Source organism: Acinonyx jubatus, chromosome B4 (genome assembly GCF_027475565.1).
Source record: "Acinonyx jubatus isolate Ajub_Pintada_27869175 chromosome B4, VMU_Ajub_asm_v1.0, whole genome shotgun sequence".
Taxonomy (NCBI): Eukaryota; Metazoa; Chordata; class Mammalia; order Carnivora; family Felidae; genus Acinonyx; species Acinonyx jubatus.
The window spans coordinates 112,559,391-112,583,388 of NC_069387.1; the positions used below are offsets into that span (position 1 = coordinate 112,559,391).

At 39.0% G+C, this 23,998-nt stretch overlaps 1 protein-coding gene across 2 annotated transcripts in view; it reads right to left on the bottom strand.

Moving 5' to 3' along the window:
* EEA1 (early endosome antigen 1) overlaps nt 1-23,998 on the bottom strand; it is a 492,836-nt gene that overhangs the window by 368,536 nt on the left and 100,302 nt on the right. The window contains exons 3-4 of one of the 2 annotated variants that reach the window (XM_053226593.1): nt 20,957-21,045; nt 18,616-18,679 (exon numbers count right to left, since the gene is read on the bottom strand). The gene's annotated coding sequence lies outside the window, so the exon portion shown is untranslated. Of the gene's footprint in view, nt 1-18,615; nt 18,680-20,956; nt 21,046-23,998 lie in introns of those variants that run through there. The other variant, XM_053226594.1, reaches the window with a different exon arrangement.

The following is a 23,998-nucleotide window of genomic DNA, read 5'->3' on the forward strand; positions in this document are numbered from 1 at the left end:
GCCAGTAAGCAGATCTGCCTCCCCTAGGGAGCAAATACTTGCCCAGTAGTCCATAGAGTGACCCACATTGTTTTTTTCATTTTTCCAGAAGGAGTGAACATATCAGTGCACTAACAACTTGAAACCCAGCCTAGCTGACTGGCATCATGGGAGTTGACCAGCCTGTTTTGTGGAGGACATCCAACTCTGAACTCAGATTTCCTTGCTTCCCACTGCGTCAGTCCAATGTGATGCCTATCCCTTGCATCTCCCATGGGTAAAAAATAAAAAAATAAATAATTTAAAAATCTGTTTCTGAACATAAGTGTGGCAGCAATTAGGAGAGACCCTGATGGCTTGGCTTACTTTATCCTCAAGACAATCCTATGAGGGACATACTATTCCTTTTACTTATAAATAAGAAAACCAAGGCACAAAAGGGTTAAGTAATCTGCCACAACAAATCAATGTTTTTAAAAAAAAATCCTATGTAGCTCTAGAATCCAGATGTTTAAACACTAAGCTGTACTCTCTTTCATGATACATGGAAAGTACTTTGACAGTGCTTGCCACATAGAAAGAGTTCAATAAATATTGGCTACTATTATTATTCTCCTTTTATGTACAGACATTTATATTTCAGCTAAATAATACCAGTTAAGGCTATCAGTTAACTAAAATCTATTTAAAATCACTGTTTATTAAAGTATATTTCTTGGGAACTTCTACTAGGGTTAGGTAATATCTATGGTAGCCAGTGTCCAAGATGGCTCCCAATGGTCCCTGCCTTACACCCTTGCATAGTCTTCTCCCATATTATATCAGAGTTGATCTGTATGGTCAACAGAATAAGGAGGAAGTGAAGAATGTCACTCCTGAGGCTAGGTTATAAAAGACATTGTAGCTTTTGGCTTTCACTCACTTAGATCCCTCACTCTGGGATAGGTTAGAGACAATGTCATGAGTAGCCCTGTGAAGACACCCCTGTGGCAGAGAACTAAAGCCTCCTGCCAATAGCCATTTTGAAAATGGATTCTCCCCAGTCAAGCCTTCAGATGACAGCAGCTCTGCCCAACATCATGATGACAACTTTACAAGAGACACTGAGCCAGAACCATGAGCTAAGCCTCTCCAGGTTTCTCGACTATCAGAAACTATATGAGATGTAAAATTTTATTGTTTAAAGGTATTACATTTGGCGTAATTGTTATACAGCAATACGTAACTAATACATTATCTCCTGTAGAAACCTTTCACTGACTCCCAGCATTTTGTGTCTTCTCTACCATAGCACCTGCTATATTCTGACTCACATGTTTTTACCTCAGCTTTCCCTTCTAGACAATGACCTCAAGGCCAGGGACTGATACTGCCCCTGGGTTACTGGATTCCCAGGATCTAGCATAATGCTGTAATTGGTATGGACTTTAATAAGTATATATTATTGGACTGAACTATCTTCATTTACTATATGTCCTTTAAAAAAAAATAAGATGATCTGTATTTCAGGTTTTTCATGAATTCAGGTAGTTCTTGCCATCTAAACTAGGCCTACATTTATTCAACTAGTATTTGCCTATTAAAGTTAATACTAAATTTTTACTTTCCAAGACCTTAGACATGTCTTTTTTGTTTATGCAGTAGAATTATATCAACTTTTTAAAAATAATTTTTTATTATTTTATTTATTTTAACTAGGCTCCAGGCCCAATATGGGGCTTGAACTCAAGACCCCGAGATTAAGAGTCACATGCTCTACCAACTGAGCCAGCCAAAAGCCCCAAATTATATCAACTTTTAACAGAGGAGATTAAGTAGCATGTAAGGCAGCAACATTCCTGTGCTTTCAAAGCCACTGTGCCATTAGCCCCAAATATTCCTTTTTTCAAAATAATGTCAAATACCAGGAAATAAAAACAGCTTACCAATGGAAAAGGTAAAATAATGTCCTACAAAATATTGCCTGAGTTGTAAATTAAATTGAGATTTGGGGTTGAATTGGAGGTTGAATTTTTTTAACTCATATTTAATTCATAGAATATAACTTCATTGTTATTAAAGATATCAGTTCAATCTATGCTTAGTCTGCCCTCTGACCCTGTGGAGAGCAAATTCATCATTTTTTCTTAAAATGTAATATAAACCTTGAGAGATCATAACACCTCTTATTTTCTATTTGTAAAATAAGAGATGTCTTAAAGACATGTGAATTTCCTAAGTAAATGGAAAGCAGTCCATGTCAATGCATCCTCCATCATGGTCATTATCAAGAATTCACCACTTCTAGGAGGTTCCATCCTCAGAAAACTAACAAAGGCCTACCTCATCATTTCAAAGTTGTCCTCTATCCTTGCTCTAAAATATGCTAAAATCCAACAAAGGAATGGATGCCATTCCTGTCAAATATGTCTCCAGATGTGACCATCCTGAAAAGAAGTTTCTCAGCTCTGAGTGATCTAAGGTTCATCTCTGTGCATTGACACAATACACATTCAAAAGTGTGTTGGGGAGGGAGGAGGCAGAAGGTGGGAATCTTGGCACACAATAGCAACTCAACAATGATGAACTTATAGAATCCCACACAAATAATATCCCCAGGTTTATATCCTGTTGCAGTCTGGCCTGGAGGAAATATATAAAATAAAATAGGTAAGTATTCAAGATCAATGTAATAAGTTCAGGAATGAAGAGTGAGAGTGGAAACCATCTATCTCATGTACACAGCTTAGAAACTGAGGACTGAGGACTGGAACTATCTAACCCTCCTCCTCCCCCAAATACACCACACACATAAACACACACTTTCTACAATACATTAACAGGATTTTACTACTCCATTGTCTTCATTATGATATCTTTTCTAATCCAGGTGATTTTGTCCAGGCAAATAACTTGCTTGTTCATTATAGGAACTTCCCCAAAAGACCCTTCACTTCTTCAATAAGAAGCATCAACAGACAGTTAACACCCTAAAGATCTTCAAATCCCTCAACTCAAAAATCTTTGTCTTGCTGTTTCTAATCCTAAACTATTGTACCATTATCCTTACCCAATCAAGGTCCCTCATTAGAAGATGACTTTAAACCAAAAATCCAATTTGCAATAACATCTAACTTTGCCCTTTCCCCTGGGAGACATTGCCCAGACTCTGTCTAGGTGGCCATCTGCCTTACCACAATAAACAATAAACACAGCTTTGTCACGTCAACAGATTGTGTCGGTGATATTTGGAGAGCCAGCACTTGACAAGGGCTTAGTATGGGTCTAGCAATAAACTAAAAGGGTAGAAGTCTAACATATGGCCTTTAACCTATTTTCCCAAGGGATCAGTAGCCCTCAATGTTTAAATAGTTTCACATCTAGACACTTAAATTTCTCCCTATTCCACAATTTAATTAATTAATTAATTAATTAATAATGTATATTTTATAATTTATTTATAATTTAATTTATTCCACATTTTAAGAGATGTTAAGAAATATTACTTGTTTAAAAGAAAAACGTTCCCATGGACAAACAATTTGAGAACTGCTAAGAATGAAACTCATTATTTTTTTACTGCAGGACTTCTCAAGGCCTTTAGTATACTATTTGGAATCAAAAACATCCAAAAGGGAGTTATTAATGTGCAGCCAAAACATATTTGAATGTTTTATCCTAAAGCAGCTCACTAAATTCTCACTGGATACAATAGGGATGGTGGACAATTTTATCTAACCTTTCACCCTGCCCTTTATCCACAGACCACTACAAGACAATATGGACAGGAAGTAAAATAAAAGGCTACAACCGTCTTAGAGCTCGGCAGTTCGCTCCAGAATGATTGCAGCGTTGCCTTGAGCTGTATAATGAAGACAAAGAAGTAAATGGATCAGGCTGAGTACCACCAGCCTGAAGTCTCTGTGTTCTGAGCCACACTTAGGTGGTTCCAGCCCTCAGAGGGAAATGGAATGCTAGCCATCCACCACCTTGCTGGGAGTTCCTCGAGGCTTGCCCACACTTATGAGTGCCAGACATCAACTGGCTCCATCTCCCAAGCTGCTGATCTTTGCTCAAAGGAAGGCTCTAACGGCATAGACACCTTGAAATGAGGAGGCATCTGGCACATTCTGCTTCGCTAACAGCTAAAATCCTCATGCTGGTGTCTTTTTTTTTGGCCACGCCTCCTACTGAGATCTCCACTTAGAGGACATTCTTTCAGTCAGCGCTTCTAGCTCTGACTTCCCTGTTTCGGTGTGAGGAGAGGAAATCGATTGACATTTACTGTGCATTTCCTATATGCCTGACATGACATTTGGCACCTCATATTCTGCATCTCCTGTAAGTCACACAACTACAAAAAGTGACAAGAGTGCATATTTTTATCACATTTACCATGTGCTAGTCACCGCTGTGACTCTTTTGACTTATTTTCACAAAGCTCACAGCAATTCTAGGTGGTCAACAGCTATGACCCTCACTTTCAGGGTGAACAAACTGAGGGATTCAAAGGTGAAGCAGTCTGTCTAAGGTCACACCAGTGGTCAGTGGCAGGTCCAGAGTTGAACACAGTCCATATATCTAACCACACTAGCATTATCCTCCATTATTTGCCCTACTAGATGAAAAGAAACAAAGCCTAAAGAAGTGTCTACTCAAAGGCACACAGAAAGTGGCAGAACTGGGACCAGAATCCCTGTCTGCCTACAAGTCCCTGTTTTTTCTCTAGACCAACCATTCTTAAAGCATGGTCCCCGGACCAGTGCATCAGTATCAGCTGAGAATCTGCAGAAATGTAAGTTCTGGAGCCATACCCCAGACCCACGGAATCTGAAACTGTGCTGTGGGGCCCAACAATCTCTGTTTAGGAAGCCCCCCAGACAACTGTGATGCAGGCTAAGTAAGATTTGAGAAGCCCTGCTTTACACCATGCTACCTTCTCTAAAGCATTGAAACTTGAGATCATCTTCAAGGGCTGGAAGGACTGTGCTATCTAGTGCTTAGAGGCTCTGAGAAGTTAAGAGAACCAGCAGGCACCCACTAACTGCCTTGCTAAGAAAGAACATGGGTTAAACCCAGCATATTTCATTGGCTTGTCAGTAGCCAGGCCAGTGGTTGTTCTTTTTCCCCTTAACTACTCATGGAGCAGGAAAAGAATAGCTTTGCTCCAGTCCATGGTCAAAAGGAAGACAAGTCCTCTCCTAGGCCATCTTCGACCCTGCTGTTTGCTTCTCAGATACAAAGATTCTCAGTGCATTTCAGGTCAATGGTTTGTCACTTTTGCCTGCCAGCTCTTTCTGTTCCTGCCTATAACACTTCTTGTCTTCCAGCTCCTTCCTCTTCGGCAGCAAATCCGTCTGTGTTGTTCACAGCTGTGAACCGCCCAGCTGATGTGCCGCTCAGCTGGTTGGTACATGGTACAATGAAAAAAATTCTTACAATTCTTAATTAAGACCCTCCCTTCTGAATGGAAAAGGTGGGAGCCCCCCGCCACCCTGCTGAGCCCAGGGCAGGTGCTGGTGAGATGCAGGCAGAGGGAGGGGCAGTTGTCTGAGGGAGGGAAACATTAGAAAAAAAAAAAAAAGAAGTAATTCTTATAATTCTGAAACCAAACTTTTTTTTTCTTTTTTGCTCCAAGGGTCAATTCAGTGGCTATACTAATGCTTCCATCACTCTCTGAAATATTTAAGATCCCAGCTTTCCCCTGAATCAAGCTATACAAGAGATAGAACAATAAATTGATGTTTATAGAGGATAAAAGGAAATTAAGGAATCTTTGATGGTTCAGGATGAGTGCTTGAAAGGTCTTTGACACAAGACAAAGAATTTGTGGCCCATAGCTATACCAGAGGGGAAAGGGAAGGAGCCACAGATGAGACAGGAAGAGGTTAAGCTGGATTCAAGGTGCTTATTTGCAGTCAGGGATCAAAAGCATACTACCTTTAAAAAGCATTGTCCTTCTTTAGCACAAATGAATTTAAGACCATTGAGTTTCTTCAGGCCATACATTCCAATGTGGGCCATCATGGAGTGTTCTATTTTCGTTTCCAGGCTGAGGGTGGGGGCTGCTGTGGGAGAATGTGCTGTATACTGACTACAGTTACAAGGAGGAGGGCTGTGCAAGAGCTACCCAAATCTCATTTATCTCTGTTCTTGCCTCTTGGTTGTTTCCAGGGATCTAGCAGTTGGTTGGTTTGTTTTGTGTTTGATTTAGAATCCTGGTTTTTATTGGTCCACACTGGAACCAGTTAGTACCAGAAAGGGCACCACATTAAGAATCAGCAGGCCTGACCTCGTTAATCAAAAAAGAGTATGTGCAGTGTTGAGCATGGACATTAGACTCAGAGAGAGCATTCCCCAGCTTGTGAGTCTCTAGATCCTGGTGGGTTGTCTTGAGGGTTAAATGAGAAAACGCATGTAACTGTGGCCTGTTAGCGATGACTGTTCAATTCACACTCACTGAGAGTTTAGTGCATGCTTGCTCCTGTGCTGGCAATAGAGGGGCTCTCGATGGGGGCAGGCCTGGTTTGCACCATCACCAGCCCCACCCTCCAACTTGGCCCAGTGAATCTGGACAGTCTCTGTGAGCCCCTAAACATCCATATCTTCTCATCTAAAGAAATACATGTCTTCCAGGGTGGTCATGGGGAACAGGTAAAGGAGATCACCTAAAAGTTTCAAACTACTATGCCAGGCTAACAAAAGATAGCATCAAATCTTTAAACTTCTGATAGGAATATTGGTTGAATTTTACTGCTCTGGTATATAGAAAGAACCCCGAATTAGGCATTAGAAGACCCGAATTTAGGTCCTGTTTTGCAATTCGGTCACTTATTAGCCATGCAACTTTGGGTTAGTCACTTAACTTCCCTGGGCTAGTCACTTATCTAAGAACTAGGCTAACATCATCTACCCCACATGTTTTTGTATAAAAACATAAAATGTTGAGGGGGGGGGAGGATAAAGTCTGTTATAAACTACAAATGGTTCCTGAATGGGATTGCTAGTAATAGAGATCAGAGGCACCTACTCCAGAATGGCTTCTGCCTCTGCTTCTCAAATCGCTGCACCCTTCTTGCCATCTAGAAACCACAATCTGGATTCCTCTCACCACCTTAAGGTTACTGCCCAGAAGTGTCAAGTATGGTTTGGACATATGGCAGGAATAATAATTACAATAAAATTCATCATTTATCTGACACTTAATGCATGTTAAGCACTTTACATATATCATAGCAAATAGTCCTTACAACTCTGCAAAGTGGAAATTACCCTTACCAGCTTGCAGAGAGGTAATTGTGTGGGAGTCGCATAGCTAACAACCTGAGGTTTTGACCGACACCTGAGTTGACACACTTAATCACTATTATTATCACTGTTCTTTTCTTTTGTGTGCTCCTTGCATGAAGAATGAAATCTATTTGGACTGAAGATCCCAGAGCCTGACTCCTAAAACTTCATATTAAACCACATGGAAAGTGTCTACCCACACAATTTACATTATGATCTGCTTTCCCATCCCCAGTCTTCCAAAATAACTGCCGTTAGAAAAAATGTGATGTAATCTCAACCTTAAAAGTTATAAAAAGTCTCCATTATAAATGACAGATAATGTTTCTAGAATAAAATCTATTTTGGTTAGTTCTAAGGTTTTTGAAAATATTTGACATATAATATGTAACACACACAGAGTCCTTAAATCTTTTTTTTTTTTTTTCTTCAAAAGCCACAGAGAAAAATTTTCCCAGGACCCGAGCTCAGGATATTCCTGATACCAGATGCCTCTACAAACTGGGCTGCTGTCAGTGGGACAGAGAAACTGCCAAGAAGCCAGGCCACTTCCACTCCACATTTGGTCTGAGGCCAGAGTGTTGTCTTTCAGCTTTTAGAAAGACCTCCCAGGGTGAGGTGGACCTAGCAATGACCATATGTGACCATCATGGCCTGCAGGGCATAGAAAAAAGGTAAAAGCCTTTTCAGTGACCAAGATCTTATCTACAAAGGCTGGAAAATTATTTTTCCAATGCAAAAACAGAACCAGTCCAAACTAATCTTTACTTGGGTAGGTAGGGAGTCCTACTTAATTCAGTGGTCCAAGTCATGCTAATCAGTTTCTGAGGAGTCCTCTGTCCTAATGCTGTGGGCCTCAAACAGCAAGCTCAGCCCTACAAGGTTGGTTCATAGTATGCTTATCTTGCATTATTCCCAAGTGAATGCCAAGGAATATTATGATAAGCTTAGTAAAAGCCCCATGTCAGGGAGACACACGCATGTGCATGCAGAACATGTATCAACTGTGTTGATATAGAACATTGAAAAAGGAATACGTTGAAAGAATAAGAAAGGAGAGGCTATTTAATGTCTTTTGCTTTGCTCTACTATTTTACATTAATATGCTTCCATAGATGGATAATGATGTATATCTTTGGCCCCTCTAGTATGAGATGGGGGTGGAGGCAGTAGAAAGGGAAATGCCTAAAGTCATTGAAAGTCCCAGGTCCATTCATTCAACAACTATTTAGGGTGGGCCCACCACGTACCAGGTAAGGTGCCATGTGCTACAGATACAAATTTCCAAGAACAGGCATCGCTCAAATCCTCTTGAAATTTGGTATCTAGTGGAGGAGTCTGTCAACAATCAAATAACCACATAACTACATGAAAAACTGAGGCTGTGACAAGTGCTAAGAAGGAGTGGTCACGGTGCTTTGATAAGTTAGGAAAAATCTGATTTAGAGAAGTCAGTGAGAGCTTCCCTGAGAAAGCAATGCTTCCACTGAGATCTAAAGGATGATTGAACATTAGCTAGACAAAGCAATAGGGGTGAGAGGCAAAGTCTTGGCCAAGGGAACGGCAGATGCAAAGAGTTTGTGTTGAGAGGGAACCATCTTGGTGGGAAGACAGAAGAGATCTGACCTAAGTGTCACTAGGAAGGTGGACCAACCTCTAACTACCTCTGCCTCTGATGTCTAAGTCCCACCATTATTCAGGCATGCTTTGGGTTAAGATTGTTTGCCCCTTAAAGTGCTCTTTTATGCCCAGAAGAATAACCCTATTACAGCAAGTGAATGATTCTATCTGATCAATTTTCCTTCTAATAGCACAGGTCATGGCCACAAGTCCTTGAGATTTGTTCAGGGGTTTGAATAGGTGGTATAGATATATAAAAATATAATGACACTTTGCTGGATGGTGCTAGTAGTCAGGCATTTAATGAGGGGAGTTTCTAGGAAACTAAAGGAAAAACAAAGTTTGTTAGAAACCCAGTTTCTGAGTCCAGAGGGCAATCAGTTCAGATTTTAGGCTTGAGCTTGAAGCATCTCTAGAAGGTAGAGTAAGGATGGCAGTGGCCATCTGATCAATATTCCTGATTTGCCGTTTGAATGCCTTTGGTGATGGCATTAGGTGTCCCAGTGAACTTTGTGAACGGTCCACACGACAGAAGGCATGGAGGCTGCCCATACATAATCTGTTGTGGCCATTTTTTTTTTAAGTCTATATCAAGTCATCCAGCTTTCGCTTGAAGGACTTCTGGAAAACGGCGTTCTTTTTTCTTCTCCCCCCGCCCCCCTCCTCCTCCTCCTCCTGCATTTTAGTTTTTATTTTAATTCCAGAAAAGGGCAGTGTTAACTCCAAATCAGAAAGGAGAATAATTAGAAACTAATTTGGAGAGTTGTAATCAGATATTGGAGCAAAATGAAAGAATTCAGGACTTAGTTAAGATTTGGCAAAACGTGCAAGACAGAGCCCACAAGGGTACACTATAGTTCTCCATCGAAATAAAAAACAAATTCTTTCTATAATCACCCCATTTCTTGATTTCAAAGGTAATCAAAACAAGACTAATTTGTTTGTGAATTAAGTCCAGTCTGTGTAAGTAATCTTGGCCTGATTACTTACACAAGTGAAGCAAGAACCCACTTTTTGGTTTGCTTTGCTGGAACTTTTCACTGGAAATTATAGATTGGACTTTGAAAAGCCTCTCAAGGCTAGGAAGCCAAGCTACGACTTCACTACCATAGTTTGCTTGCAATATCTACTGATTTGGGGGGATTCCTCTCTTCTCAGTATCTCCCAAATATCCTAAGATTCCTGGAGCTGCCAAGAAGTGACCTTCCTTACTCATCTGTAAGGTGGGGAATGATGTAAGCCAGATACAGTCCAGATTTTCTAAGGGGGAGCCTTATAAGCATTGGCTCCTTAGAGTCAACCTTATTTCCTTAAAGCTGTTGGGTCACACCTGAATTGATGCACATCATTCTCAAATATAACATTCCAGTCAAAGCCTTGCTAATATAACCAATGTTTCTAATTGTGTCTTATTACAAGAACAGATTCTTATTAAACTTCTGCAAACAACCATATTGTCATGAAAATAAGAATGCTAAGAGTTTCCACATTCTGAAGGGATCAAGTACAAAGAAAAGATAAATGTTTCAATTCTGTTTACAAAGGTGTAATTTACCAAACTTCTCCAAGTTTACTTTAAAAGAAAAAGGGGAAAAGGCTTTTCTAAATCTGGAAAATACTAAAGAGCCAGCAGTGAACATTTCAAACAAAAATTCATAGAAAACTTATAATCATCCTCATGAGTTGATATAATCCCATGAATTAATTCTTGTTCTGTTTGATCTTAGGTCAGCATTTTATGAATCCATCAGCTTTTTTTCATTAGATCTGTAAATTCTCAGTACAGTGGCATACTCTCAAAACTATTCAAGTGATGCCATCATTCAGCATTCTGACGTACAGTTAATAGGTCAATAGCTACAGCTATAACTATAGCTATAGTTATAAATCCCTTCAAAGAATCAGAGTAAGACAGTAACTATCTATGAATAGTAAGACATAAAATAGCCATGGTTAAAGTTCTGATGAGAGTTCATTTGATAAGGAAAAATGGTTATTTCTATGGCATACAACATTTTAACATAATAACTGGACAATGAGAGTACTGCAAATTTCTAAGACCTTCACACAATTTAGTAACATATATCCATACACATATAACCTATGAAGATTCACATGGAATCACTTCCAATTTTACAATGCTTCCCACAGAATTTAACATACCAAATAATCCTAATTAGTTTAACATCTCTCTTTTACAAAGTAAGAGACAAATCCTTTGAGACTTTCCAGGAGTGCTCTAGGAAATCTCAAAGTTAGTTTGAAGTAACAAAGATTCCATTTAGCATTCGATTTTGGAAAATCGTCAAAAATGTCAAAAGGTTTGAACACATGACCACTCAGGATCACAAGTCACATTGAAACAATACTTAGTTACTCATTCAACCAAAGTGACAATTAAAAGATTTCAAAGGCAAATACAGAAAGTTACATAGTTATTTTTAAAAATCATACCTCTTTCTGGGGCACCTGGGTGGCTCAGTTGGTTAAGGGACAGACTTTGGCTCAGGTCATGATCTCAGGGCTTGTAGTTCGAGCCCCGCGCCGGGCTCTGTGCTGACAGCTCAGAGCCTGAAGCCTGCTTCGGATTCTGTGTCTCCTGCTCTCTCTGCCCCTCCCCCACTCATGCTCTGTCTCTGTCTCAGAAATAAATAAAACATAAAAAAAAATAAAAAATCATACCTCTTTTAATATTGAGAATACTTGGCTTTCTTAAGTAATCAAAGACCTGATAAAGACAACATGAAGCACGGGAAATTATTTTAAGACACAAAATCCTGATTTCCCAGGCAGATGACTTAACAAGGAAAAAAAATTTTTTTACAGTGTCTTATTAAGAGCAGACCAGTAATCTAAGAAAATTTTGTTGTTTTAACAGAGAGAGAAAAACAAGTTCTAATTTTGTATTATTCTACTAGTTAGTAATGTTAAGCCTAATTAAAAATATATATATAAATAATCCAACCAATCTTGGCAAGTACTGATCACCCAAGAAAAAAATTCTTTTTCCAAGATTCCTTTTCCATAAACCTTCTTTAAAAATTTATTTTAATATTCATTCAGTTTTTGTCCTATTCTTTCCTATTTTAAGTCTGGAACAATTAGTCATTCTACTTTAGAACAAAATTTCTTTTTCCTTTAACAAAAACACACACTTCATATTTTCACTTATCAAAAATACATCTTTCTTTGCACAGAGTTTCTTTTTCTTAACTTTTATTATTTCTAGTAGATTCATTTACACAGTATGGATTAGAATTTTTAACCATCAGTAACCCTAGTTTTCAGTGAAAACCAGGAATCAGGCTGTTGTGAACTGTCTGCCACATACTATCATTCTGTAGCAAATTTATGAATAAATTATTTCATAATTCTCTAGAGGCGTATCTTTCTCCCAGTACAATTTTTCAGGTTTATTGACAGACTCAAATATTTCTAGCTTTTGTGTTCTGTTGGCCGCTTAAACAACTGAGCCACCCAGGCACCCTACAACTATGTTTTTTTAATTCCAGTATAGGAATTAAATTAGGGTTATATTAGTTTCAGGTGTACAATATAGTGATTCAACACTCGCATACCTGGTGCTCATCACAAGTGTACTCCCTAATCCCCATCACCTATTTAACCTCCCCCTCTCCCTGCCATAACCACCAGTTTTTTCTCTATAGTAAAGAGTCTGTTTCTTGGTTTGTCTCTCTCACTTTTTTTTCTTTACTCGTTTGTTTTGTTTCTTATATTCCACATGAGTGAAATCATATGATATTTGTTTTTCTCTGACAGACTTATTTCACTTAGCATTATACTCTCTAGCTCCATCTATGTCATTGCAAATATCAAGATTTCATTCTTTTTTATTGTGGAATAATATACCATTATATATGCACATCTCATCTTCTTTATCCATTCATCTATCAATGGACACTTGGGCTGCTTTCATAATGTGGTTATTGTAAATAATGTTGCTATAAACATAGGGATGCATGTATCCCTTTAAATTCGTGTTTTTGTGATTGGGGGAGGGGGGGGAATACCCAGTAGTGCAATTACTGGATCATAAGATAGTTCTATTTCTAAATTTTTGAGGAACCTCCATTCTGTTTTCCACAGTGGCTACACCAGTTTGCATTCCCACCAACAGTGCAAGAGGGTTCCTTTTTCTCCATCCTCACCAACACTTCCTTTTTTTTTAGCCATTCTGACAGGTGTGAGGTGATATCTCATTGTGGGTTTGATTTGCATTTCCCTGATGATGAGTAATGTTGAACATCTTTTCATGTGCTAGCCATCTGGATGTCTTTTTTGGAGAAATGTCTGTTTATGTCTTCTGCCCATTTTTTAATTGGATTATTTGTTTTGGGGTTGTTGAGTTGTATAATTTCTTTATACATTTTAGATACTAACCTTTTATTAGATATGTCATTTGCATATATCTTCTCCATTCAGTAGGTTGCCTTTTAGTTCTGTTGATTGTTTCTTTTGCTGTGCAGAAACTTTTTATTTTGATATAGTCCCAAAAGTTTATTTTTGCTTTTGTTTCCCTTGCCTCAGAAGACATATATAGAAAAATGTTGCTATGGCTGATGTCAGAGACATTACTACCTGTGCTCTCTTCTAGGATTTCTATGGTTTCAGATCTCACATTTAGGCCTTTAATCCATTTTGAGTTTATTTTTGTGTATGGTGTAAAAAACAGTCCAGTTTCATTTTTTGCATGTGGCTGACCAGTTTTCCCAAAACTATTTGCGGAAGAGACTGTCTTTTTCCTATTGGATATTGTTTTCTGCTTTGTCAAAGATTAACTGACCACATAATTGTGGGTTTATTTCTGAGTTTTCTATTCCATTGATCTATGTGTCTGTGTTTGTGTCAGTACCATACTGTTTTGATTACTATAGCTTTGCAATATAACTTGAAGTCTCAGACTGTGATACCTCCAGTTTTATTCTTTTTCAAGATTGCTTTGGCTATTTGGGGTCTTTTGTGGGTCCATACAATTTTAGGATTGTTTGTTCTAATTCTGTGAAAAATGCTGTTGGTATTTTGGTAGGGATTGAATTAGATCTGTAGATTGTTTTGGGTAGTATAGACATTCTACCAATATTTGTTCTCCCAATCCATGAGCATGGAAGGTCTTTCCATTTCTTTGTGCCATGTTCAACTTCTCTCATCAGTATTTTAGAGTTTTGAGTGTACAGGTCTTCCACCTCTTTGGTTAGGATGTCTTATTATTTTTGGTGCAATGATAAATGGGATTGTTTTCTTAATTTCTCTTTCTGATGCTTCATGTTTAGTGTATAGAAATGCAACAGACTTCTGCACATTGATTTTGTATCCTGCAACTTTACTCATTTATCCATTCTAGTAGTTTGTTGGAGTCCTTCAGGTTTTCTATATATAGTATCATGTCATCTGCAAATAGCTAAACTACTACTTCTTTCTTACCAATTTGGATGCCTTTTATTTCTTTTAGTTGTCTAATTGCTGTGGCTAGGACTTCCAGTACTATGTTGAGTAAAAGTAGTAAGAGAGGACATCTTTGTCTTGTTCCTGATCTTAGGGGAAAAGCTTTCAGTTTCTCACCATTGAAGATGATGTTAAATGTGGGTTTTTCATGCAGGGCCTTTATTATGTTGAGGTATGTTCCCTCTGAACCTACTTTGTTGAGGGTTTTTATCATACATGGATGCTGTACTTTGTCAAATAATTTTTCAGCACCTACTGAAATGATAATACAGTTTTTATCCTTTATTCTATTAATGTGATGTATCACCTCAATTGATTTGCAAATAATGAGCCACCCTTGCAACCCAGGAATAAATCCCACTTGAGGGTGGTAAATGATTTTTTTAATGTATTGTTGGATTCAGTTTGCTAGTATTTTGTTGATGATTTCTGCATTTATGTTCATCAGAGATATTGTCCTGTAGTTCTCTTTTTGTGTGTGTGTGTGATATCTTTATCTGGTTTTGGTATCAGGGTGATATTGGCCTCATAGAATGAATTTGGAAATTTCTTTCTTCTATTTTTTGGAATAGTTTGAGAAGAGTAGGTATTAACTCTTCTTTAAATATTTGGTAGAATTCACCCATGAAGCTGTCTGGTCCTGGACTTTTCTCTGTTGGGAATTTTTTTATTACTGATTCAATCTCTCCTAGTAATTGGTCTGCTCAGATTTTCTACTTCTTGCTTCAGTTTTGGTAGGTTATATGTTACTAGGAATGTATCTATCTTGTCTAGGTTGTCTAATATGTTGGCATATAGTTTTTCATAATATTCTCTTACAATTGTTTGTATTTCTGTGGTGTTGGTTGCTATTTTTCCTCTTTCATTTGTGATTTTGTTTGAATCCTCTCTCTCTCTCTCTCTCTCTCTCTCTCTCTCTCTCTCTCTGTGATGAGTCTGGCTAGAGGTTTATCAACTTTTTTGATCTTTTCAAGAACCAGCTCCTGGTTTCATTGATCTGTTCTACTGATTTTTTAGTTTCTATATCATTTATTTCTGCTCTAATCTTTATTTCTGCTCTAATTATTTCCTTCTTTCTGTTGGTTTGGGGTTTTGTTTGTTATTCTTTTTCTAGCTCCTTTAGGTGTAAGGTTTATTTGAGATTTTTCTGGCTTCTTAAGGTATGTCTGTATTGCTATAAACTTCCCTCATACAACAGCTTTTGTTGCATTCTAAAGGTTCTGGGCCACTGCATTTTCATTTTCATTTATTTCCATGTACTTTTTTATTTCTTCTTTGATTTCTTGGTGACCCATTCATTTTTTAGTAGCATGTCATTTAATCTCCATGTATTTGTAGTCTTTCCAGATTTTTCCTTGTGGTTGATTTCTAGTTTCACAGCATTGTGGGCAGAAAAGATGCATGCCACGACTTTGATCTTTTTGAATTTGTTGAGGCTTGTTTTATGGCCTAATATGTGATCTATTCTGGTCAATGTTTCATGTGCACTTGAAAAGAATATGCAGTTTGCTGTTTTAGGTTACAATGCTCTGAATATATTTGTTAGATCTATCTGGTTCAGTGTGTCATTCAAAGACACTGTTTTCTTGTTGATTTTCTTTAATTTTTTAAAATATTTATTTTTGAGAGAGAGAGAGAGACAGAACACAAGTGGGGGAGGGGCAGAGAGAGAGGGAGACTCAGAATCTGAAACAAGCTCTGAACTGTCAGCACAGGGCCCAACGCAGGGTTTGAACTCAGGAACCGTGAGATCATGATCTGAGCAGAAATTGGACATTTAACTGACTGAGGCACCCAGGCACCCCTCTTATTAATTTTCTGTTAGGGTGATTTGTCCATCAACGTAAGTGGGGTGTTAAAGTTTCCTACGATTATTCTATTACTATCAATTAATTTCTTTATGTTTGTTATTAACTGTTTTATGTACTTGGGTGTTTTCATGTTGGGTGCATAAATATTTATAATTGTTATATCTTCTTGGATTCTCCCCTTTATTATTATACAGTGTCCTTCTTTGTCTCTTTCTACAGTCTTTGTTTTAGAGTCTATCTTGTTCAATATAAATATTGATACTCTGGCTTTCTTTTGACATCCATTTGCATGATAAATGCTCTCCATCCCCTCAGTTTCAATTTGCAGATGCCTTTATTTCTAAAATGAGTATCTTATAGGTGACCTATAAATGGATCTTGTTTTTTTTTTTATCTACTCTGTCTGCCTATGTCTTTTGATTGAGTGTTTAGTCTATTTACATTCAAATTAAGTATTGATAGACATGAATTTATCATCATTTGTTACTTGTTTTGTGGCTGTTTTTGTAGTTTTTCTCTGATCCTTTCTTCTCTTGCTCTCTTTCATGGTTTGCTGGGTTTTTTTAGTGATATACTTGGATTCCTTTCTCTTTATTATTTGCATATCTACTAGTGGTTTTTGATTTATGGTTACCATTAGGTTCATATATAACATCTTAGATTTTTGCATCTATTTTTAAGTAGACATATTATAAAGCATAATTATTATTGAAGAGTTCATTAATAAACTTGTATCCCACTTACATCGTTTTAATTCACCTGTTCTTATAATTATGCTTGAGTTGCTCATGAAAATTACATGAGACATTAAACAAAGCTAGCCATCATTGTAAGTTATTTTTCCTGTTGGAAAATCAGGCAACTTTCAAACAAATCACAGAAGCAAAGAATCTAAAAGTTAAACATTTGGTTCTTCCCCCCTTTTTTCCTTTTTTTTTTTTTTTTTTTTTTTACTGTCATGTTGACATTCATCAAGCAATTTATTTTTATTGTACATTTTATTCCTAGGGTAAATTTATAGTTTTATAATTTTAAACATATAGTAGAGATAATATAAGCTTGTTTGACTGGTAAATCTAGGTAGGAAAAATTGTATATCCACATTATAATTAATCTTCAGAATTCTGAGGGCACACCTATTTAATTTTACCAACCACTTTTTAAGTAGCTTTATTTACCAAAGAATATCCCTGATCATGTGAACCTAAAACACACACACACACACACACACACACACACACACACACACACACACATTGGTTAGTTTCTCTATATCTGAGAGTTTTAAGACAATTAATTTATGTAACTACCCACTTGCCTCTAAACCAATTTGAGTAGAACTCATCTGGGGGATTTTATAAATTAATTTAGTAATACCAGCTGGAGATGGAAAAATATCACTTGTAAATAACATACAGACATACATACACATGTACATAAACATATATTCAAATAGAGATTTTTTTTTTAGCTTTCATTCTAAAATTTTAGTCTTAAAGTTAATAAAACATAGTAATACAAACTCACTGGTTTATCTCCACTTTATGTTTTTATCTGTATTGTATTTCCAGCAAATGGACAAGTTAAGGTTACCTGTATGTCAATATTTGTGGAGAAGACTTAACATTTTCTTTTGCTCTGAATGTAAACTAAACTTTAAGCTGGTGACTACAGAGACATCTAGCAGCTGTCTGGATATCTCCAGTGTACATATGAGTGGACAAAACAGCTATCTCTGGTTTCAGCTTTTTTTTTTTTTCTCTTTTCAGTCTCAGGTGGTTGCTTTTAGAGGTCCCAGAGTCTCCTGAGAGCCCCCGAGGGAGGACAGGTGGCCTAAAATTCAAGTGGCTGTAGGGAGTTGAGAGGATAAGGTGAGAAGGGAGAAGTCTGGCAAGGTTGGACAGAGGAATAAAGGAAGAACGGGTGTGAGGGGAAACATATAAAAGGATTCAAGGATTCAGTGTTTTCTCTCCAGAAGATGGTAAGAGGAGGAAGGAGGAGAGACACAATGGAGAAGGAGAGGCCTTAGAGGAACCAGTCTGGGGAGATCTCAGGTTTTCCAAAGAGGCCAGTGGAGCTCTACATTGTCCTCAGCAAAATCATGCTAACAAGAAAAGAAGCAGATGAGTTGGCAGAGCTCATAATTAATAGAGGTACAAAAAGGGGGTTTCAGTCAACTGAGACGTTCCCATGGGAGAAGCAGAATCCAATGAGGACAACAGAGAGGCCTCACAGAGAGCCAAGAAGAAAGACTTCCAGCCCAGAGTTGTAGGAAATAATCCCCTCTCAGGAAAGAGATCCAGAAAGAAGAGACTTCCAGCTCAGCAGGTACCTTTCAAGGAAGCCTGGGACTCCAACTCATCTTCTTACAAATAGAGAAATGTAGGACTATACCCCAGCATCTGTTTGTCTGGGACTCTAAATCAGCTTGCAGAGTATACTCAGAATCTTACAAGTCAAAATCTGTCCTTACCAGCTTTAACAACGTCTGTCTGTAGCACCGGTTCCAGAGTCAGACTCTCCATAGGATCCCCAACCTATCAGGCAGAAGGGAAGATAAAGACTTCAACTTTGCATTCTTAAGGTCCTAAGTGGCCTTAAGATCACCCAGGGGCCCAGATGATGAATCTGATCCTATCTGAGTCACAGCACCATAACTGTTAAAGAAAAAAATACTCAATGAGGCTTGTTAAAGAAGGGAAGGCAGACTTTATTCAGGACCATCATGATAGATACAGGGAATACCACAATGGGATTCTACAGTGGGGAAGAGAGACTGGGCTTGATTCCAAGTAGAGCATGGACAAGTGGGAATTTAAAGCCAAGGAGAGAGTGGGGGGTAGTGGATGAAAACTTACTAAGGCATAAGAGGGGTTCGGGCTAAACCTACCTAATGGGATTCTTGCTGACAACAGGCCAGGATGATCAGACATCACCTGGGGGATGAAGAACCTGATTAGATAGCGAAGGTGATCAGATATCAAGAGTGAGTGGCTCTAGTTAAACTGACTTATCAAGGTTCTCACTAAAACTAGATTTTATAAGGACACACAAAGATGGGCCCAGAGGAAGGTCCAAGGGCCTGATTAACGTTTGCTCAAAGTACTTTTGTTAATGGGTTTATTTTAAAGAGGAAAAGAATAACAAAAATTGGAGATGGCATCCCAGATATAAAACTTTAGATTTTTCTAAATTTAACTCAAGGCCATCCCTGCTAGAATTCATTAAAAGTCTGGCCCCCTGAAAATCATGTAATCTTTTGCCTCCAGAGAGTTTAACAAGGCACCAGGATAGTCTCAGCCTTTGAGAGAAGTCCCAGAAAGGAAACAATCCAATAGAAAGAGGGAAGCATCACATTATAAGAATGTCAATAACCCATCATAATTTTCCTAACCCTAGTCCTCCACCCTAAATCACTTCTAGCAACTCAAGTGTCCTTGAAGTTGCATAAGTGACAAAATATACAGATTTGGCTGTTTTTTTCCTAGAATCTCATAAAAGAAGTTTCAGCCCTATGGCACATGATCAGGGAAGTCAATTATACTGGCTTTTCAGTCAGTGAAGCCTGGGTTCAAATCCTGACTCTTTAACTTAGCAGTGATCATGCACAGGTTTTCTAACTGTCCTTACATTGTTTTCTCAACTGTAAGCCTGGAGTCATTATTTTACCTAACCCACAGAGCTGCTTTGAAGGTGGGATAAAAATAATGCACCAAAGTGCTTAGCGAATTGCCTGTCATAGAGTCAGCACTTAGTAAATTGAAGATATGTGAGAAGAAGGGGTAGGTGAGGGGAACTGGGAAAGTCTAGAAAGAGTGTATAGCTCCTAAAGATACAAGTGCCATGGGTTCCAAGGGATGAGTTAACTAGGCAAAGTAGCACACTTGCCAAGTCTCAAAAGAAATTAAGAAGCCTGGGGCACCTGGGTGGCTCAGTTGGTTAAGCCCTTAACCAACTGTGTGTCCATGATCACAGTGATCTCACAGTTTGTGAGATCAAGCCCCAAGTTGGACTCTGCACTGATAGCACAGAGCCTGCTTGGGATTCTCTCTCTCTCTCTCTCTCTCTCTCTCTCTCTCTCTCTCTCTCTCCCTCTCTCTCTCTCTCTCTCTCTCCCCCTCCCCCACTCATCCTTGCGTTCTCTCTCTTTCAAGAGAAATAAATCAATATTTAAAAAAAAAAAAGAGGGCACCTGGGTAGCTCAGTCAGTTAAGTATCAGACTTCAGCTCAGGTCATGATCTGAGTTTGTGAGTTTGAGCCCCACGTTGGGCTTTCTGCTGTCAGCTCAGAGCCTGCTTCAGATCCTCGGTTCCCAAACTCTCTCTTTGCCCCTCCCCTGCTTGCTCTCTCTCTCTCAAAATAAATAAATATTAAAAAAGAAGAAGAAGAAGAAGAAGAAGCAGCAGCAGCAGCAGCAGCCGCCGCCGCCGCCTGAGAGAAGCCAGCCTGGGATACAGACAGAGTGGAAAGTGGCCCTATCCCCTTTGTGTTTTCTCTCCAGACATATGAGACAAGTTCACCAAGACAGAAGAAAGAAACATGGTGAGGGCCCCCTTGGCATTGCAGTGCGGGTTCTGCCTGAAGAGGCTGAGGGTGCTGAAACAATTCGAGATTGAGACTTTTGACTTGAGCAGGACATCTGCTTGTGAAACTTTCGGGCAGAGTGAAGCTTAGGAAACTGGTAAGAGGTTAAATAAGTGGGAATAAATCAAAAAGCGGGACCTACAGACCAAAGGACACTTCACTGCCTTCCTGCCAGTTGTGAGCTACAGCCCATGAGACTGGCCTTGTTACAGATAGGATCATTTCTCACCGGAAAGTTCCCTGGCCTTGTTGAGCTTGGCCTCGGGTACTCAACATTCTCAGGCTTGGCATGGTTTTCTCCAGTAATATTTTCTCTTTCTGAAAAAAAAAAATAGCAATACAGTAAAAAAAAAAAAAAGCGGGGGGGGGGGGGGACTATGTAGTGAGAATGCCAAAAAAACGTCTGAGAATATGAATCACCAGAGAGAGAATTCCTGAATTTATTTTTCCTAACATTATTCTTATTAAGGAGAAAGAGATTTCCTTTTTGAGCCCCTGTATCTGTGATTCCTTAAAAACACTTTATTATGAAATTCTTGCTTGGGTTTCATTTTTTAATGTGCAGACATTTTGAATACGTGTTTCTGTCTCTGTGTGTTCTTTTCTCTCATGTGGCTGGGGGAAGAATTTCAATAGTCCCAGCCGACGGAGATAGTAACAGCAACAAGTTATGCTCTTATACATTTTGGAGGCTGAGGTGTGAGGACCGCAGATCGTAAATACGATGCAGAAATTGGCCCATGTGTCCTATCTTGCAGCTTATGTAGTTGCAGCGACACATCTACCGAGGGCCCTGCTTTCCTGCCTTCACGAGGTGACTAAGAAGCAAAGAACAGAGAGCATCTGTAACATGCTCTATACATCTCCAGAGAGGGTAGTGCTGGCCTCAAGCATCCCAAAGGCCCACTAAGGAAACGTGGTCAAATCTCCCACTCAGTGTTACAGGAAACAGACCTAGAAAAGGGAGATGGGTGTAAGTTTGCCAAGAAAGTAAATCATGCACATGAGATGTCAGGACCACTTAATGCACAGCAGATTTTCAGACCATTTCATCCACAGAATAAAATACACGGACTAACAATAGTATAGGAAAATGTTAAATGTTTCAGTGTAAAACTATGCACGCCCTTCTACAGACTAATCTTTCAGGTTATGAGATTCTAGCTCTGTTCATTGTATTTGAATTATTTCGTAAAGCTTTGTAAGCTGTAGGTAACGGATAGATGTATAATTTTTATCCTGTCTGGTAGTGATTTAACTGACCAGCCCACCATCACCCCAACTGTCCTTAAAACTGGACAGAACAGTTTCATCTCCATTTGCAATTCATCTCAACATTCCTTTACTTGTATCAATCCGTGTTTTGGTTTTTCCTTTGAAACAGTTGTTACAGGGTGAATAATGTCCCCCCTTCAAAAAAATGTTAAAGTCCTCACCCCCAGGATGTGTGAATGTGACCTTATTTGAAAATAAGGTCTTTACAGGGCACCTGGGTAGCTCAATCATGTTAAGTGTCTGACTCTTGATCTCAGCTCAGGTCTTGATCTCAAGGTCATGAGTTCAAGTCCTGCATTGGGTGTAAAGCCTACTGAAAAACAAAAAGAAAGAAAGAAAATAGGGTCTTTGCAAATGACTGAGTTAAGATGAGGTTATTAAAGTGGGCCTTAAACCAATATAACCGTGTCCCCTTATAAAAAGGGGAAATTTGGACAAAGACACAGACAGGCACATAAAATGGATGCCATATGAAAATGAGGGCAGATATGGGGATAATGCAACTCCCAAACTGGGGAAAAAGCACACCTTTTTTTGTTTTGTTTTGTTTTGTTTTAGTCTACATGTGATGCCTGGAACGATGGCAGCCATCTTGTGTTCATGAGAGCAGCTATTGTGACTAAAGACAAAATTTGCCACTCCAAACATGGAAGAGTAGAAGGAAAGTCAATTCCTGGGTTCTTGATAATATCCAAGGTAACCTACCCAGAGTCACACATAAGACAAAATCTGTACCAATTCAAACTCTAGACCTACTTTCTCTCCCATACCACTTACCTCCTCTGTGTTTATTAGTCAGTAAATGAAGGTTAATTTCTCCTACTTCTTACTGATGTTTGTTTTTATCCTTTAAAATGTCTTAGCTATAGAGCCTAGTGGTTAAGAGCAAACTTTGGTGTCAGATGGACCTGGGTTTAAATTCTGCCTCTGTGTGGCCTCAAGCAAGTCATTTAACCCCTTTATGTCTCAGTTTCCTGGAATACACAATGGGGATAGATAGCAATTACTATGTTATATGGTTGTGATAGGACTAAGTGAAACTACACATTTAAAGTACTTATCACAGGTCCTGGCACATTATATTTGCACAGAAAAAATTGATGGTGTTTATGATTATTACTATTATTGTGCCATGCATTATTACCCTACCTCTTCAATAGGCAGCCAGCATTTTCAATGTGAGGAAAGCACCTTGTTCCCCATACACAGAGTGGTTTCATCAATTGACTTCACACTCATTAGAACCTCCCCTCTCCATGCTACAACTGGGAGCTCCTCCTTCCTCCTGCCCAGAGAGCCACCATCAAATGAGCCCAGCTCCCTGGGAGCATCTGTCATGCCTTGGTGGAGCCCAGCCTGGGTTTGTATAGACTCACATTACCCCCACACCCCACACCCCAGGGCCCTGACAGCTTTGATGCTCATGTGGCTGCCTGGCAGGAACAGAAAGATAAAACCCTACTTGTTTCCTCTCTCCACAATAAGACCTTTGGCAATTTAGAGGGACACAGATATAAAAGACTTGACTTTTTTTTTCTTTCTTTTCATTTTCCCCCCCAAAACAAATGGTGGTTTGTCCTTACCAGCAGCTCCTTCAGAGCCACACCAGCATCAAAGAGCATGAAATCAGCAGAAAGCCAAGGCAGGGTAGTTCTACCCTACCCGCTAGGGAATTTGCTTGCTTACAGGACAAACAAAAAGGGAGGGGAAAAGGGAGCTTTGCGCAAAGAGCATCTCACTTGGGTGACCTAAGCTCACAGCCCCCACCCCATTTCCAAAAGCTTGTTTTTTTAACATTTACTCTTTGCCACTTGAAGCTTGGCACACAGACCAGACAAGGACAATGAGGGACGCAGAGAAAGGAAAGCTCAACTTGTCTCATGGATAAATCTTGAGTTGACTTGACATCTCATACTCCAGAGGGCTTACTGTGCCAACAATGGGTAGGCCTCTGTGCATGGAGCATTCAGTTGGAACTGGCAAGTCTTGTGTCAAG